We start from the raw sequence: 13,300 nt of genomic DNA, 5'->3' as shown, positions 1-13,300 counted from the left end.
TCCGATGGCTGTTTGCTATGCAGCACGCACAGTGTGGATGTTCTTGATTGCATACAGCTCCCAAATTTATTAAACTGTCACCACATAGAAACGAAAGAATGCGTCATTTCAAAGCATTTAGTCGAGTCTCGAGCACACTGTGATACGTTCATGTTCTCCTTCTTTTCCCTGGCGGTCCGCGAATGGAATGGTTTAGCCGATGAAGTGGTTAATTGCTCATCACTAGATGGGTTCAGTTCACGGCTAGCAATTGTTCCTTGAGTACCCTATATATGTGTAGCCTGACCTCTGTACAAATATAGTGAAACATGTGTCTTCAGCATGATTATATTGTATCATATCCTTCTTTTCCATTTCTTGTTCCACACTGGCATATGGAATTATATAAAAATTAGACAAGTGTGGATTGTCAGTATTCCTGTCATTTGCTGTTTCTATATTATGCCCAAAACCTGCAACAGCCTCCAAAAGGAGGCTAGCAGTATGTATGAAATAAAATAAACCAGTTTAGAAAGCTCGTGCCTTTCCTTGCTTTTTAGACGGAACACAAGTTCTCGGGTCATACAGGATCTGCAACTGCTATGGAGGGTCGCGCGGACAAGCTAGGCGCTGCCCGATCAGTTCATGTTTCATTGTCAGTATATTTTATGTATATAATAAGGGATACCCTTTTTTTTCTCTCAATGTGGCCAAGGCCAGACAGGAAAGGAAAGAGGACAGGCCATGGTCCTCTTGCCTTGTGGAAGGCGAGGGGACGGGTGAAAGGGATAAATTGAAGAGAAAGTGTAAGGTCACTAGGGGTGAGTTGGCTCCTTTTCCAAGGCTAGGGAACAGTGGCCTATCTTACCTTTTCTGCCTAGCCTTGGCCACACTGCCATAAGTTGTCTCCGAGTGTAATTAAAGTCGAAAATAACCTAGTGGGATTTGTTTTTATGCTATGTATGGCGTAAATTTTTTTTTTCGTAGCCAAACTGAATCTCCCTTTCATGCCTGGCGTCTGCCTATTAACTCGTCAAATTTGCGCCTAATTTAAGCGAAAAACGCCACCCTTCTGCGCAAATTAAATTTTCAAAATTCGCGGCCATTATCATCATTATCGTTTTTGTAGCGTCTCGCGCCATCTGTTGTCTATGTACACCAAAAAGAGAAAACAAAACATTCAAGATGGCTGCCTCCATATTTTGCGCTGAGACGCATAAGTGACCGTCTTTTTTGAAGATTTCTCGTCCTGAATGTTTACCCATAACAAAGTTTCATGGTCCTCGCAAATGAATAATACGTCCCGCATCCAAGGTGCTGCTTTTTCTTGCAGGTAAGGACATAAGACGTTAAAGGGCCGCCGCACGTCCTCGAGACTGCGCGATTGTTCCGGCTATACGAGATGTTGCGTTTTGTTGCGCCGGTTGTTTTGTGCTTTATGAAAGTTATATATTTGTGCTTAGGTTCAGAAGTGTGCACCTAAGTGCCAAGGAATGGGTGACGCCGGGACTAAGGAGGTTGAATCAGGACAGAAAATGTAGGCTTTTTTCTCGCTGTCCAAACTCGATTCTGATCTGCTTACCGCTGTTTTTGCCCAAATTCCATCGCTTTTAATATAATTAACCTTTGTTTCCTCGCTTGGTACATTGATGGCCACTGCGGCAACGTAGGGCCCATCGCGCGGTATTCGAGGGAACTGCTCTTGATGGCATAGAATGCCACCACAGTAGGGAAGGAAGGTTTCTCCTTTGGCTACTCTTCTCTGCACCCCTCGCTCTGTTGATGACATTCGAAACGGCACCGCATTTTTAATTTACCTTATGGAATGAAAAACGCATGCGGTTTAACTACTACCCAGGCACTTTTTTGTGCGACTTTTATGCTTCTGAGTGTTCTTTGCTAGAAGCTCTCCGGCACCGATGCTTGCTGCTTGTGCTAGTGGAACGGTAGAAGTAGTGGCGTTAACGGTTTACATTGCTTGAAAGCAGTTTGTCTAGTGAACACTTCGCAGACTTGCAGCTTGTGTCAGCAATACGGCTATTTAATGCAGCAAAATAGGGAAATATTAATGTCTTTGCCATGAAATTATCTAGTGGTTGCATAGCGTTTGACCCAACAGTCAGATGACTCCACAGGCTGAGAATATTTAGTCAGCCATTTCCTTTCCAGTCCTGTGTACGTACCCTCTCTCTATTTTGTAATGTTGGTAATTTCCTACACCTAGAATAAAGCAGCTTGTGCTCTGCCCTGTGAACCATTTAAAATCTCCTATTCTAGGCCTGCTCAGCACGAGTGCCAATGATTTTTTGTGGATAGTGCACCAATCAGGCCAGTAGAAGACTGCCAAATAGTGTCATAAGCTTGAGCTTATTGAAGGCACTGTACAGCTGAAAAAAGCCATTTAGCTATCGCCATTCCTTGCAACTTTCAGGCTCCAGGGTGTTTCCGAAATGCAAATTTATTGAAGAACCCTGGCTAGTTTTGTTCAAGCTTGGTTGCGGGCTAGAGTGCATCATTTTAAATGATGCACATTAGCCAGCTGGCAAACTTGCACTGCAATAATTTGCACAATGCTAACGAAGTAAGAACAGCCCAATAGCTTGAGTAAGCTTGAAGCATGCAATAAAAATGGATTCCTCACTGTTAAGCAAGGTGCGAAACTTTTATCGGTTTTCAGATGGGCATCTTATGCACAACAGCTGTGCAGGAAACATGGATTTCATAATTGGCGAAAGGAATTTTGGCTTTGTACACATCTTGGAATGAAGATGAGCATTGGGCTTTTCAAAATGCATCATTTCATTTTTTGCATGTGCCGGCTTTGTCACTGCAGCCTCCTTGCACACAGCGCAGTTTGTGCACAAATGTTGCTTGTTTGCAAGGCAAAATCTTGTAGCACATGTTTCTGCACCTGAACTTATGCCTACAGGTACACCAGCTGGGAAAACTTTTCATGCCGTGGATCTGTTTTCAGCCATGTTCACTTGTACCCTGCTGCGGTGGCTCAGTGATAAGAGAGCTTGATTGCTGATCCCAAGGATACAGGTTTACTCTCAGCTGCAGTGGCAGCTGATGGAGGCGAAATGCAAGGCGGCTTTGTACTTTGCGATGTCAGTGCACATAAAAAACCCAGGTGGTCAGAATTTTCTGGAGCTGTTCACTACAGCATCCCTCATAGCCATAGACATTAAACCCCATAAACCGAACAGAACACTTGTCAACTGTAAACTTCCACGAGGAGAAAACAATCTGTGCAGCTCAAAAGCAGGCCCTGTGGCTGCAGACAGTTCACCAAAATGTACATGCGAAATTAATTGCAAAATAAAGTGCAATTAGTTTGTGCACGTTACATAAGGCATTGCAATCCAAGGCGAGCACAGATGGTGGAGGTAGGTGCAGCGTATGTCTATACTCGGGTACACCTTTTCTTGGCAATGAAGCCAAAGCTACAGAGCCAAACGCACCATCTTCCTACGCAGCTGAATATAGTCTAGTTACATGAGTAGTTTCTGCAAAAACAAATTGAAATCATAGTGCTAGTTATTTACGGTATATTTTTTATAACATAACTGATTTTCCGAAATGAAGCTGTTATGCCTAAAACATTTGTCTTGGTTCCACCCGGTTTTCTTCTGTGATGTCTGTCGCGGGTTTTAGAGACGCCCCGACTTTGCAGACAAGATGGCGACTGCCGCCTGTTCGGGTTGTTCCGGTTCTGGTTCGTTCACTTCGCAACAACTTGAAGCGTTTTCACCAGACAAGATTCGAGTCAAATTCAAGAGACGCTGGCTGTCGAAGCAAACGAAAGAAATGATCTGCAACGTCTATGCAGGCCGAAAGCTGCGCGGTTGAACTACATGGCGGAGTGACACGTTTAAAAGCCACGCCTCCCTACCTATGCACCCATTGCCAAGAAAAAGTGTCCCCGAGTATAGTTATCAAAAGGCAGTATTTCTGTGCATATCAGCAAAGTATATAGGGTTTTATTTCCAGGCTGTAGGAGGGCCACAATTTTAGCCTCGTGGGAACCTTTATTGTGCGCTACTAATACTGCTACATATCATACGGGCATTTTCGCATATGCCTCTATTGAAGCAGCATCACTTTTCTACGTAAAAGTGAATATTCTAGTGTCTCATTGCAGGTCTGCAATAATCATTGTAAAAATGTTCAATCTTTCAGACGACTGTGTACAAACTTAACTACACATAACTTTCTGCACCCACAAGACCATATGCTGGCTTAGTCCTTTATCTTAGAGCTTCATTTGTCATTGGCAATTGTGCCAGTATTGCCAGTTACAAGTGGCACTTGTCCAACCTGCTCTTACATTGCTTGCACTGCCAATGAAAAAGGAATAGATTTGGTAAATACATTGATTGCATTTTCAACTCTACAGAGCCATAGTTATCCATGGAAAAAAAATGCGCATTTCAGTCTTTAGCACACATTTTTGGCATGACAAGTCATTTTATGATAGTGCCACACACAAAGAGTGCCGGTGGCGGTGATGCCTCAACAAAAAAGAGCTCTTGAAGTAGTTCAGACAGCAGCTTCGCTGACAATCTAGAATTTGTACCTGACAGTTACTCTGACCCCATTTGCAATGTGCATACACTGGTAAAAAAAAAAACAAAACAAAGATGGCGAAGTAACAGCATGCTTTACTAATGAAGGAAACTATTTAGAATTAGATTGGTATGAAAAACATTACAACTAAACCTGGCGATGTTAGTATGTTTTTCGGGAGTTAATTTGGCGGTTACAGGGTTAACGTGCAGCTAACTCCATATAATTAGCATCAATTAAATGCTGTGTATCTTGGGGACCATCATTAACAATGTCATGCATGTGAGCCATCACATGCTTGAGTTCATTAAACATAGAAAATATGTAGACACCTTTTATTCAGATAGCATTTGTATACAAAATCAAAAGCACCATGGCAATGTCAGAAGCAGCTTAGGCATATAAGCACAGCCTATTTTGAACATGATATGAAACAGGTTCCTTAGTCGGCTAACAAACAGATGTGCATTTGCAAAAACCTGCATGGTATGCAGATGAGCCATTCCTGCCACTAACAAAATGAGCCACTGCACAGATTTCCATATGGTCCTTCCAGGCTTTGAACTCTGCAAAAAGAAAGATTTTCCAAGTTGTCAAAAGTGAGTCTCAAAAAAAGACAGCAAGAAACAGAACTCTTGTAGACTAGAAAATACAAAAAAAAAATACAGGTATTGCCAGCACCAGCGGATTGCACAAGTAAACTGCGTATATTGACATCAATTTTTGGAAGCAGATTTTCGAGGCTAGGCTACACTGCCATGCAGTCAGCCATAACTACTGCTGGATGAATGTCAACATATCCAAAATGAGCTAGATAACTTCTTATCAAGTTGTCCTTTGTGTGCCTTCATAGAGGCTCTGACTAGGCTCAAACATGGCAAATAGACTTGTCCTCCGCACTCATTGGTTCTTTACGATGCCTGTCACTGGAAAGGCCTAAAGCTTTTCCTATTGCTTCATTTTATAAATAACGAGATTTTATAAATAATGCCTGATTATTTTTCACTAGGAATACGGTCCTTTGGTAGCGGCAGAAAACGGCAGACTGTTGAGGTAGGTTTGTGCTAGCGACACACACAGACGTGTTTGCGCAGGATGCGTGCAAGCGCCTCACTGGTGCCCGCCACGTATGGGAGCACAACGCGAGGGTGCTTCGTCGTTTCCGTGCTGACCGACCCTCTTGTCCTGCTAGCTCGACGGCGGGAAGCACATTGGAATAAAGGCGCATGTATAGCCATTCTTCTTCAGATCGGCTAAGCATAGGCCGCTGCCTGCTACTGCGGGCCTCGAACTTTAGTCGCCCCTGAGGAAGGGACCGAGTTGGTCGCGAAACGTTGGGTTCTAATAAATAATTTGGTTGGTGATAGTGTTTCTTAACTAGTGGTTCATCACACTGATTAACAAGCTAATGGCAGAAGGAGCACAGGTAACTTCTTCAAGAGCCTACATATGCTCTTTGCAACTACGCGTTCTTATTCCATCATTTACTATCAGCCAAAGAGAACTCAGTACTCTGTTTGACAGCATTATCTGCACACTGGATTCACTTTCAGAGTTTATCTCGTTGCAACAAGGTGCCAATCACGACAAAGGCACTGGTCATCGAACAACAGAATGCCCAGTGCTCAGTTTAAAGGCAACAAGGAAACAGAGGTAAACCTGCCATGTACAATGATCAAGAACAATGTAGAAGCAGTGTTGTGTTGTGGCAATTATTCGAGGTAAATCTCTGTGCATCATCATTGTACAACAAAAAGAGTAAAAGCTGCGTCCAGGTGGCATAAAGCGTGAAAAAAAAAAAAAGCTTTGCGGTATGACTTCCCCCTCAAAGAAGCATCAGCCCAATGCTCTACATTGGATGGAAAGATAGGCAAAAATAAACATCAAGCAAAATATAAACAGTGTACATCAGTTATAATAGGGCTTTAGGCACACAACATACAATTTCTGGACATGTATCACCCCTGGGGTGCTGTCACCAGCATCTGGGGACAATTCCATAGCCCATTTCATCTAGATGAGTGAACTTTATTTGCGGAAACAGCAGCATAAAATTTATGGTTTTCATTAAATCCATGATGGTGATTCAGCATCCAAACCTAGAGTCAGTCTGCTGGCTTGTAATCTTCATTGTCATTGTAGGTTACGTTAGGCATTGGTGCCTTGCTGGGTTTTTATGCACAGCTGGGCGAGTCGTCGGGCTACTTCTGCACGCTGAAGGTAGGCAGTGACACTGAGGCTGTCCTTTTCCGTTACATGTGGCATCAGCATGACATCGAGCGCTGTATTAAGGCGAAAGCCTTTAAAGGGAAACTGCACCGGTTGTAGATTTTGATGAGTTTCAAGGAATCAAATGATTACAGCTTCCAGATTAGGTATGCAAGATATCTTTGCGCTAGAATTTCAAGCAATGGCGCAAATAGCGATTTAAACCGCTTCAGCTATCGAGCTTCTCCTCACCACACAGCGACGCGTGTGGGGCACATAATGACATCATTGACGGCACCGGTATGTTTCCCGCATAGAATGGCTTGGTTGGAAGAAGTAAAAACGCTACCAAAATTGAAGGCCCAGAAACATTGTTTGATGGCATCAAAAAAGGCACCGCATAATGTGGGCGAAGGTAACGAAAAGCAAAAATATTACCGTCCGTGATGTCATCATCGAGCTTCTACGCAGTCCTTCAGTGCTGTGAGGAAAACCTCGAACTGTAACCGTTGATTACTTCATCAGTTTTAAAGATAGCACACAAACTCTTTGCAAGCATTACCGACAGCTTATAGAGAGTCAAATTCTTGAATGTCGCAGAATTCTCAAAAAGTGATGAAGCTGCGCTTTAATGGCTCATACTGTTGGCGTTCGTTCGGTCACAATATAGCTTTCAATCAAATTACATCACCTGAAACCGAAACTAATGTCATCGGAAAGATAAAAATCCTGCATCCCTCGGGAATCGAACCTGCATCCCTCGCATCGCCAGCCTAAGCTTTAACCAACTGCGCCATGCCCGGGATCGTGAACTGCACACAGTGATTTGGTTTGGTTTGCGGGGTTTAACATCCCAAACCGACTCAGGCTATGATAGATGCCGTAGTGGAGGACTCCGGAAATTTCGACCACCTGGGGTTCTTTAACGTGCACTGCCATCGCATAGAACACAGGCGGCCTTGCTTTCGTCTCCATCGAAAAGCGGCCGCCGAAGCCCGATTACGATCCCGCATTCTTGGGAACAGTAGTCGAGCGCCGTAACCACTGCACCACCCCAGCGGGCCCTTGTCTATCGTGAGGATGACAGTTAAAACACACATCATAATTCTCCTTGTCTGCATGATGCTGATGCGGCCACTCCCCTTTGTAGCGAGGGATCACAGAGTTCTTCATTAGGCCAATAAAGGAGAAAAAGAACAAAAATTATACCAACTGCTGTGCATTGGTCAAAAGTCCAGAAAAAAGAAAAGAGGAAAGAAAAGAAGAGGGGAGTCCTTCAACAATCTTCTCGTTTACGCCACCAGTCAAGGCGGTGCTTTGTCACCTCTACTGCCCTACCCAGGGTGTGCTCTTTGGGTGGTGACATCGACTGCAGACCAAGTGCTGTCGAAAGAGTCTCCATCAGTGCTGATGTCGCAGTTGTAGGGGGGGAGGGCCACAGTTTCGGGCACTCGATCTTAGTTGCTGTATGGTTTTATCGGCTGCGTCGCACTTGCACTTGTGCGCAGAAAACCAGTCCGTGCCTCGCAGAGTAACCTGCTGCTGTCTGCTGTCTCGTGTGTTGTCATAGATGTTCTCATTAGCGATCGTGTGTTTTGTGCTGGAATCCACCGCCAGGGATGACTTTGCCCGTGCTTCGCTGTGCCATCTCTTCATTTCTGCTTCTCAAACCTGGTTATGGATCTGCTCTCTCCACGCAAGCTGGAATATCTCCAACAGGCCGGCTTGTGGAATTCCGTACTCCTCTGCCAACCTTCGCGTTCAAAGCATCCATCTGGTGTTGGAGCACTTGAGTACGATGTACTTGTATACCTCGCTGGACCATCTATGGCAAAGTACTCAGCCGGCGCTGCAAGGCAAGCTTGGCGGTTGTCTCACATGCGACGATAGTAGCGCTGACAATGACGCTGCAATTAGTGATAATGACAATGACGGCACTAGCAATGATAACGGTGCATTTAGTTGATAATGATAATGAGAGCAAACGTGATGCACCGTGTGCACCAGCAACGCTCAGCCTTTCGCACTTTTGCTGTGTAGATTCCACAGTGCTCTTGGAATTTTTGGGCTCCCTGCCATATACAAGGTGGAATGGAGTTGACCTGCTTCTCCGCTCCTAGCCGGCAGCAACAGCGCGGCGGGCTACTGTGCTGACATTAAATTGAGAAACTAGTTACATCGGCTTAACTTTCAGGCCGACTGACTGCTAATGCATGCAAGAAGGACAATGCCACGGACAACGAGAAGTGGGTTTTTTACACGACGGGTATTATGATGTGCTTCTCGCTTTCTACAACGATAATTAGTCTGAAGAAGCCTTTGGCCCTTTGCTTAGGCGTTGCGAGTCAGGTAGTCAGTTGCTACTATTATCCACTTGTTGCTAGATGTCAATGTCGGGAATGACCTAGTAAGTCCATGCCGATCTGTTGGAATGGCCTCGCAAGTGATTGGTTTGGTTGTATATCCTGCAGTCTTGTTAGCAGTGTTCGGTGGCGTTAGCAGTCGCAGCAACTCCTGACATAGTGCGTGACATTAGCAGATAGACGAGACCAATATGGGCCCTAATTATTTAACCTGAATGCGACTGAGAGTAAAATAAAGTTTAGACGCCCAGCTGTGGGCTCATCATGAGGGGCCTGTAAGATTTCATCGAGAAGGCCCACAGGGACAAGTGAGTAGGCGGTCAGGGTGTGAACGCCATTATAAAGCGCAAGGGAGGCTAGTCCACGTTTGAACGCTCTAAGCGGCAAGGATGACTTTCCTTCAAGGTAGTCGAAGTCTGAGTGCTGAAGTTGCGTGAAGTGGGCCCCAAAATAGCATCTTATTGCACTTTTGGACAGGGGCTCGTGAAAAGCAGTACTATGTGTGCGTGGCCAAAATAGGTGTTTAGAGCAGCTCTTGGAGCAAGCAAATATGCTTTTTGGAGCAGCTAAATGGAGCAGAAAGCAGGACAAACGTTCTGAAACAGCTATGGAGCAGAAATGTTAATGTTTTATAGCAGAAATATTGGCTTTTTGAAGAAACTTCAGAGCATGTGGTCAATTAAATCTCAAATAAGTCATAAAGGCCTTTCTACCCTTCTTGGCAGCAGAAATTGTGCTGCTTACAAACAGGCCCGCTGTGTTCTGAAGATGCTTTACTGCGGACTGACTGTAATCAACATGTGACCAGTGTGCAGTTTAAAGGCCCATTCACGACTGAGGATTGCAAAGGGTGTGCGATTAAGGAACCGCTCAGATTGACCGATGTTCACATTTGCAAAGGCAAACCGTGGGTCGCTTTCCCAAATTGGCCTCGTTCAGAACGAGACTTGTCGACCTTGACTGCTCACCAAAACAGAAGCCGAATGTAAACCGAACTTCGATTCATATCAACTGTGTTGCTGATTGGTTACCGATTTAAGACCAGGAAGGAAACGTTGGACATGTGCCTTTTTATATATGGGAGCGCTTGTTGCTAAACAAGCTAACTCTCAAAACGTAAGAATAATGTGCTTCAGATTGTATGCTTAAATAATACAGCATGAGCACATCTATTTTGGCCTTCTCGACAATCTCTAGACGAAGCCCAAAACAAGTCCAAGGATCGCTAAGGTTGCACACTATAGTGAAGGCTTGCCAAAGTAAAAAAAATATGCGAATGAAATATTTTTGCTGAAGAAAGAAAAAGGCTCTCAGTGACCACAATCCATGGCATGCATGCAAGAGTCCCGCAGTCACCATGAATAGCAGAAAGCATGGGGATGATATCGTGTGACGTTAGCGCCCAAGGTTGCCAAACCATAAGGCTGCTTTCGCTATTAATAATAAAAATTCATTTTAAACTATCTACTGCACTGAAATCTCAAATTTCGAGGATTTATAATTAACGTGAATGGAGTGAAATGCAATAATCAGTTTATGCTCAAATTTTAGCTGTCATGACCCCTTTAGGTGAATATAAATAGTTCAAGCATATGGTACCAAGATAAGAAACACTACAGAATTATATGAAAATGTCACTGAACTACGAGCACGTGAATGAATCAAGCTGCTAAATTTGAAAATACACAAGACGCGGGCAGAGTCATTAAATTGAGCCCTAGAACATAATTTTTTCCATCTCCTCACCTTCAGGTGCACTATCTGCTCTGGTTTAGAGCTCTGCTCTTAGTTTAGTGACTTCACATAAAAACAGAACCTCATCTAGACGTAGAACTTCTCTATGTGAAGAGTAATTTTTCTGTAATGGGCAGAATATCCAGGCTCGGGAACCTCTGGGCTTTTCAAAAACATCGCAAAATTATGAATGCTGCTCGTCTTAATCTCAATTATTGAAATGAAATAAATAATTTTAAAAAAATCGAATTTTTCAGCATGTTTACGAGCTTTGCAAGCTCTGCAGACATATAAAGAAGACCTCGGTGGTCAAAATTTGAGATGAATTCGTTTTCTTTTTTTTTTGCTCACATAATTTGCTCAAAATTAGATACAGAGTAAGTACTGCATTTTGATTCGTGCGTAACGAATTTGAGGATGCAATGTTGGCTTTAGGCAGAGAATATCTTCAGCAAATATATATATATATTTTCACCAAACTTTAGGAGATATTTCTCTTACTGTTTATTTTCACATTACTCAATGAATGCGCCACTTGCAGCAATAACCAATTCAATCCGGCTTCAGAAATGGCTGCATGCACGGATCAGGTGGTTCTTAGAGGTACTGCCCATTGAGTTTGCAGTGGTGACCTTCAGAGTTTTTGTATTATGTGGCCTTTTGTCGGCTTCTCTCTCAACGACGCCGAGTGGATTCAAATCTGGACAACTAGGAGGCCACAAGTTGGGAGTGATGTGGTTATTGGAAGTTGTTGGTCAGCCACACCGGGGTGACGATGGCGGTGTGGCCGAGAGCTGAATGTTGCTGAAAGACACGAGGTCTTCCTTTCAAAACAGTATCAGTCCAGGGCTTCACAACAGTGGCAAGCACCTCTGCGTACTCGGCAGCATTAACGCGGAGTCCTTCTGCAAAACAGTGTGGCAGCATGACATCACCCTTGTTGCTGACGGCTGCTGACACCATCACAGACAGAAAGTTTGTGTGCAATGCTGTCGGCACCTCATTAGCGCTTCCGTAAAGCCATCTTTCATTATGGCAATTAGCTTTTTGGTCTTGATCGAAGTACTTTTCATCTGAAAGGAAAAAAAAGAGCATTCCAGGCTCTTCAGTTTGCCACGATCCTCCCGAGCTTTACCAGAAAAGAATTGCGCCCTCCTTATGACACAGAAATGGTTTCTCACGTACTCGTGCACAGCAAGCCTGACAGCTGACTCTGCGACATCGAGCTCCTTTGCAATGGCCCACATTGACTTCTGTGGGTTGTCACTCACGATGACTTGCAGCCTCGGAAACGACGTCTGACCGCTGACTGTGCTTTTTCCTTTTCGCCACAGATGCCACGTCACCGTCACAGCACATCAGTTCTGTTCGCGCCTTGTTAACGAAAGACTTTGCTACATTCAGAAAGTTGGCAATTTCCAAGCTGCTGTGGCGCGCGGCCAGTGCGATGAGGACTGCATGGCGTTTCATTTCCTGCGTCAACTTGTACGCTTCCATTATCCAACAAACTGCGCAGTATAAATGATAAGGGGTCAACCAACAAGAAGCCGCATGCCTAGATACATATGCTGAGCCTGCTGCTGTCTATGGCGATAAGGAGTAGTAACCTCAAATACCTCATGCACCCAGTGAGCTACGAGACTGCTGTAACTGTGCCTAGTAACAGGCAATCGAAGTAGCTTCAACATCCTCGAGCCTTCCCTCGTGAAGCAAGTGGTCAAATTCATCATTCGCAAAGAACACGCAGTGAGCAAAAAAAAAGAGAAATTACAGGCCCTCAATTTGTGTTTGAAGTTTTCAGGTGCAATCAAATCCATTTGCTACAACCCATCATGCTTCGAAAATCTTAATGAAAAGCATGGGTAAAAAATTGTTCACAGTGCAATACGAAAGGCCTGCAGTAGACCTGCAAGTAGTGCTTGCAGGTCTACTGAAGTCACAGCTATGCATTTGGCATAACTACATGGTTTCATTTTTGATATACATGCTTTGGTTTACAAGTGCGGAGCAGCAGAGTTTTCCTCTGATGAAGTTCATGCCTCAGTAAGCGCTTCTCTATTGAAAAATCTGGTACGAAATGCACACAGGATTAAGTTATAACTTACTGGGCAGAATAGACCTGCACAGACCCGAGTGGAGCTGGGAAAGAAAAGAAAGGCTGGAAAAAGTAAGATTTAAAATGGCATGGGTGCTTAAGAAAAAAAAAAGCGACAAAAAAACAAAAAACAAAAAGAAAGCCTCGAACGGGATTTAACCCTAAGTCCTTTGGAGTTTTAACTGAATGTATTAGCCATTGCGCCACACGTTGTGTAGTGCAATTGCATTTTTTACACATATTTTTCACTCACCGCTAAACAATTGCATCCCAAGTGTGCTGAATGCTTTTTCTGGCTGTTAATAGTGTCACCGATGTCTCATATCTACGATAAGCATAGGAGTTTGCCAAA

The sequence above is a fragment of the Amblyomma maculatum genome, chromosome 11 (assembly GCF_055883805.1).
Source record: "Amblyomma maculatum isolate TAMU_Amacu chromosome 11, ASM5588380v1, whole genome shotgun sequence".
Classification (NCBI taxonomy): domain Eukaryota; kingdom Metazoa; phylum Arthropoda; class Arachnida; order Ixodida; family Ixodidae; genus Amblyomma; species Amblyomma maculatum.
The sequence above is the reverse complement of the archived record's forward strand: the minus strand, read 5'-3'. Positions refer to the sequence as shown.